Below are 6,382 nucleotides of genomic sequence, written 5' to 3'. Positions count from 1 at the left end.
GCTCTCCGTCACATCAATACAATAGACTCGAACACAACAGAGTAATAATTTCTTCCATTGGTGTTACCAAAAAAGGTAAGGAAGTATCTTTTAAATGCTTGAATTCAATTGTGTCTTGTTAGAAGAAGGTGGAGACGCCGAACTTGAATTCGATAGTGTACTGTTAAAAGACAAAGAAGCTTACCGGCTTTTTTTTAACGAAGAAGTTGATATGTTTTCAAAGCTAAGATAACCTAGGGCTTTCTCTAACTCTTTTGAAGAAAAGAAGAAGAAGAAGAACCATGGGGTCGGAAGAAAAAGAAGCGCCGGGGTTTCTCGTTTAATGATTCTCGTAACGCCAGGATTTCTCTTTGTATTGCGTATTGTTAAAAGAAGCATTGGGGTCTTAGCGACGAAGAAGCTAAAAGTACAGATTATTTCTTTAATAAAGAAGGTGGGGATGCCAAAGCTACAAGGACGAAGACAAAGAAGCGGCAGGGGGTCCAGAGATGTTAAGGGTACCTGGATTATTTCAAAAAAGGTATCTTCTAAAGTCATTTGGATGGAAGGGAACTGCCTTACCTTGGACTGATGGGAGCTTAGAGCCCATTGACAAGCCCTGAAAGGGTTGGATTGAAAGAAGCTAACCTTGCTGGAGGGCCTTCTACTATACTAGAGACCGCGCGGATCTGGCTGTACGCCGTTGCGTCAGGGGAATACAGGCTGCTGATGGCTGTTAGTATCTGCATCTCCTCTGCAAAAATGACTCCACCGTGGCTAGGTGTTGCGCCTTGCAGTGAAAAGAGAGGCCTGTTGTTGGTCTGTCAGTCGGTGAACAGGGTTGCTGTACGCCTGGCCCAGGCTTAGAGTATCCATGCCTGCTGATACCACATTTAGAGGGGATAGCATCTGAGTGGCCGCACCAGGTAGCACTTGCTTTGTCATGGATAGACAATGTGATCCAATTTGTTGAATTGACATACCCCTGAGGATGAAAGCAAAAGCAAAAGTAAGAGTGGGAGTGAAAGTATGGCCTGATTCCGTGACCTCTCAAGGCGGGTTTTTAGTAGTGGGGATCATATTAAATGAGCATAGGCCCTTATGGCCTAAAGGTGAACCGGAAGCGAGGTTCGAACCCAATAACTACTTTTGCTTGAGTTGACTTCGCTATGACGCTACTATAGCGATCTACATATTTATCAATGCAATAGAAAAGTTGGTTGGATAAAGGAAATTGTCGTTTAAAGGGAAAATGAAGAAGATACGAAGGTTTAATTTTCAGATATACTAATGGTCCTATGGCCCTCTATTTAACTTTTCTTTGGGAGTTATCCACTAAGCAATGGCTCTAGCTAGTCAATAAGGCTAAAGCGACAAGAAAGTAGAACCCGCGGCCAGCGTGGGTGTTTTTGTATGTGTGTTCACTAAAGCTAGTTCACTCAAAGTACCTGTTCATCCACTAAAGCTAGTTCACTCGAAGTACCTGTTCCAGACTCAAAGAATGTACCGTCGAAATCGCGTGCATGCTTCTTTTCTTTGGTTATATCGATAGAAACTGCAGAGAAAAGACACTTACTTGAAGAAATAGCCGTAGCTCGTGGGAGAGAGCACCTAATAATGGAGGAATTCCATGGGATTTCTTGCGCACTAAAAGTCAAGTCAACTAAAGGCCAATTCATCCCCTCCCGCAAACCACCTAACCTGTAGGTTAGATGATCTATCTTGAAAGATGGAGAAACCCAGTAGAGTAGTTCTAGTCCTACCTTGAGCCTTCCACTTTCACGATAATTGGTATGGTAGCTTTATAGAGTGTGTTCGATGATTCATCTTCAAATTGTTGACAAAAATCGATGATCAACGTTAAAAAGTACCCTACCCGGTTCGGTTCATCCAGTCGCTATTTTCTTTTAATGGCAGAGGCAGAATAGGCGCAGTACCACAGGGAGTGGATTTGTAATCTTGGGGAAGGGAAGGATTTGATTGCGTGCTTGACAAGGCTTTTGCACAACAACTTCTCCGATGCTCTCTCCTCCATTGCGGCACCCTTTCTTTCATGGCTTAACATTTCAAACAACAGCCTTTCAGGCAGCCTCCTGATGGGTATCGGCCAATGCAGGACACTTAAACATCTTAACATTTCCTTTGATCAAGGAACTGGTAAAATACCTCTTATAGACTTCTTATTATCTACCTTGAACCTCACAACTGCCATAGCTGGTAGTTGCTCAGACCTAGCTTTGTTAGATCTCTCTAAAAATTTTACAGGCCCAATTCCTACATCCCGCAGCTCCTACCAAAGCTTGCACTATGTCAACATCTCCTTGAACTTCTGGAAATATTCCCACCATCTTCAACCAGCTAGTAAGCCTAGAGGTGCTTTCCGTCTCCGAAAACAATCTCACAGGTGCAATACTACCCGATTTTGGGGATTCTTTACACCAGCTTAAGAAGCTAGATCTTTCAGCAACAAGAAGAAACAAGGTAATCCCAATTTCCGGCTCTGCATAAGCTTGTATTGAGCTTCAACAAGTTCACGGGGCCTCTTCCTGCATCCCTCCCCAACTCTAGTAGCTTAAGGGTACTTGACCTCAGTGCAAATGCCTGCAAAGGAAGTATTCCTTGCAAGATCTGTGGTCCTTCGCTCTGCAGATTGCTATTAGCAGACAATGATTTGTCTGGGGTGGTGCCCTTGGAGAGCTGTAGCAGCCTTGCTGCAATAGATGTCAGTTACAACTTTATGACTTGCGCCTTCCCGACACCGCTACCGGCTATGGCTAACATGAGAGAGATGGTTATGTAGGGCAACTTTATTGAATAGGAAATCCCCATTGACATCCGCAGCACAACAAGGCAATTATGGCTATTGGTGTTCAATCTCACCTTCTCAACAGCACCATCCCGCCCACCCTCTCAAACTACAGCAGCCTAAAGTGGCTAACTATTTCAAATTCAAACAATCGTCTCACAAGTTACATTCCGCCAGAGCTGGGGCTTATGCCAAGAATCAATTTTTTGCATCTTAACAACAATTCATTCTCGGGCACAATACTGCCTACACTTGAGAACTCCACGTATCTATCATGGGTTGATCTCAGCGGCAACGAGCTAGATGGTGCCGGTGACGTGATTATGCGACACCGAAAGCTTTTTGTGGTAAGGAAAATATTTCATTATACTTTTTTTGGATTGAAGGGATCTTTGAACTAAAATAAACTTTGGACTGAAGGGAACTCTTTCTCCATGGACGGGAGAGAACTACCCTAGGCTAGGAAGCCACCTCACCTTAAATTGAAGGGAGCTAAGCTATTTAGTATCCTTTGGACTGAAGGAAGCTAGTAAGAAAGCTTTCCTTTGGTTTGGGAGCTACTTTTCTTTGGACTGAAGGAAGATCCTGATGTCTTATCATATTACTTCGGACTGAAGGGAGCTCTTTCATTGACGTCTTATTATGTTAATTTGGATCGAAGGGAGCTCTTTCATTGATATCTTATCATGTTAATTTGGACGGAAGGGAGCTACTCTCTTCTCTCTTGTTAGACTAAAAGAAATTTACTTTTTTTCCCATACCACAGAAAGCATCCTTCCCTTATTTTGTGGTCCTTCTCTCAAGAAGTTGCTGCTTGCAAATAATGAATTGTCTGGGGCAGTGCCCTTGTATGGTTTAACCTTGTCACATTAGATATCATAATTTTGTGAACGGCAAAGCCACTGCCCGTCTTGCCTTACTTGCAGGAAGGAGTGGGCCAATCTCATTTCATTGAGGGAGAAGAGCTGACATCTGCTCAACGACAAGACAACTGTGGTTGCTGGTTGCACAATTCTACCCACCTTGGAAAACTACAGCTTAGAGGAGCTCGCTCTCCTCACAAGCAACCTCTTTAAATCACAGGCATCATTCCTTTAGTGGTCTCATGCTGGCGAATCAATCACTTGCGTTTGGGCCTTTGTCAGGCACCATCCCGCCCACCCTCTCAAACTGCAGTAGCCTAGAGTGGCTAACTATGTCAAACAACCGTCTCACAAGTTACATTCCGCCAGAGCTGGGGCTTATGCCAAGAATCAATTTTTTGCACCTTGGCAAAAATTCATTATCAGGCACAATTCCACCCACACTTGGAAACTGCAGGTATCTGGTGTGGTTGGATCTTAGCAGCAATGAGCTAGAGGGCATCATCCCCTGAGAACTGACCGAGCAAGCAGGGAAGGTGATAAAAGGAACGCTCAACACTGGTTTGCAATTTGGGTATTTTAAGTGTCTGTACGGAGATCTATGCACAGAGTATGGCTTGGGTTCAGTGCTTATCATGAGAAGAGTTCACGCCTTAAGGCTAAGCAAAATTCTAAACTTCCAGAGCAGAGATGCAACCTTAGCGTTTCTATGCAGAAATTGCACCATACTACATCCCTAACCCTCTAGGATCTAGTGAAGGTAGACTAACATTCTTTGATGTTAACCAAAACAAGCTTACAGGCACTATTCCAGAGGACTATGGTAGCCTAATCTACACCCAGGTGCTTTCATTATTACATAACAACCTCATTGGCACCATCCCTTTCAGCTTAGGCATCCTGGTCCAATGCTCCAAAAACCACCTAGACCATAACCACCTTCAAGGAGGCCACCAAGGGCTTCTGTAAAGAGGCCAAGATCGGCAGTGAAGGCTTTAGCATAGTTTACAAGGCCACCTTAGACGATCAAACTGTGGTAGCGGTTAAGAAGCTCTTCCATAAGATTGATGAGAAGGGTGAGCCAAGAGATTTCTAGGAAAAGATAAAAAAAAAAGGGAAAATCAAGCACCCTAACCTCGTCTCTTTGTAGGGTTATTCTCAGACAGACAATGAAAGGTTTCTCATCTATGAGTACATGGAAAATGGCAGCTTGTATAAGTAGCTTTATGGCACGACCTATGAGTACATGGAAAATGGCAGTTTGTATAATTCATGGCAACAAAAAAAAAGAAGATGATCCCAATGGCCAGCCTGCGGCTACAATAGGGCTTAGCTGGGAAAGCAGTTAGCTTATAATAGCTTTAGGAAAGTATCCTGTTAGCCCATTGTCACTCAGATTGAATACTTCAAGAGAGAAGCACTTTGCAAGAGAGGCCCATAAAAGAATTTGCCAATACCAGGATTAAGCATATGATCACACAAGTTGTAAGTAACAGGTGCAATTAGACCGAATCGGCCAACATTGCATTGACCGACACTCACTACACCTTTCACACTAACATAAGGAACATGAACACGACAGCTACTATACTCTTGTTTTAGTGTATTTAATAAATTGATTATACCTTGTGTTGCATGTAACCTACTCTCGCTAGATCCATCGTCCTTATCTTTGCCTTTTCTCCAGTGACTGTATACTAAATACCCTGCACACCTTGCTATAAAAAGAGAAAGGATTAAAAGTAATTTATCTGAGAGATATTAAGAATATGTTGCCATGTCCTTGCTAATTTTAAGTGAATCCGATATTGTCTTTTCTTTTTTGCTTAAATTTACAGGTAGTTCCGCTAATTCAACAAATTTCGAATGAATAGGGTCTTTAGCTAGAGGTAATTTATATATAACCGGGCTTTGAATCCAAAGGAGCTTGTATGTTAAGTGTTGTCGGTTTTTAATTCTTTCTTAGCTCAAAATAATAGAGTAAAGCATATATTGAAAATCTAGTCAATATTGGTCGAAATTTGAAAAGCTGCAAATCCCTAAAAAGCCAATGCATATTATAGTAATTGGTTACATAGCGAGGCCCTAGTATCTTATCTTTTAAAACCTCGTCCCATGTGTTTTTTAAAGAAAGCTGCTTGATTACTTCGGCATTGGTTGCTTGGATTTTTTTTGTTTTTCGTCTTTTCTTTTCCATTTTTATTGTTTTGGATCCACTACAAGCCATGCTTAACATTAGCAACGCTCATACTGCGACGCTCAAACATGAAAATGCACGGCGTCGCTATGAGCGTCGCTATGTTTCTTTTAACATAGCGACGCTCATAGCGACCAACGACAGGGCTAAAAAAATAACCGAGAGCGTCCGAAAACTCAGATCTCAGATCTGAGTTTTCGATGCGCGCTCAAAGCAAGCAAGGTAACACTCTCCCTCTCCCTCTCTCTCTCTCTCTCTCTCTCTCTCTCTCTCTCTTTCTTCTCCACACACACACACACACGAGGAGAGGAAGGAGAGCCAGGTATGCTCCTTCCCTCTCCTCACTCTCATGTTCCCTTCCCTTGTTTCTCTCTCCTTCTCTCTCTCTCTCTCTCTCTCTCTCACACACACACACACACACACACACACACACACACACACACACACACACACACACACACACACACACACACACACACGAGGAGAGGAAGGAGAGCCAGGTATGCTCCTTCCCTCTCCTCACTCTCATGGTCCCTT

At 43.0% G+C, this 6,382-nt stretch overlaps 1 pseudogene; it reads left to right on the top strand.

Moving 5' to 3' along the window:
- Positions 1 to 970: 970 nt before the first annotated feature.
- Positions 971 to 4,617, top strand: LOC147460957 (receptor-like protein 18; annotated as a pseudogene).
- Positions 4,618 to 6,382: the final 1,765 nt, after the last annotated feature.

Source organism: Adiantum capillus-veneris, chromosome 3 (assembly GCF_014529385.1).
Source record: "Adiantum capillus-veneris isolate H3 chromosome 3, ASM1452938v2, whole genome shotgun sequence".
Lineage (NCBI taxonomy): Eukaryota > Viridiplantae > Streptophyta > Polypodiopsida > Polypodiales > Pteridaceae > Adiantum > Adiantum capillus-veneris.
Note: the sequence above shows the minus strand (reverse complement) of the source record. Positions and strands in the feature narration are given on the sequence as shown.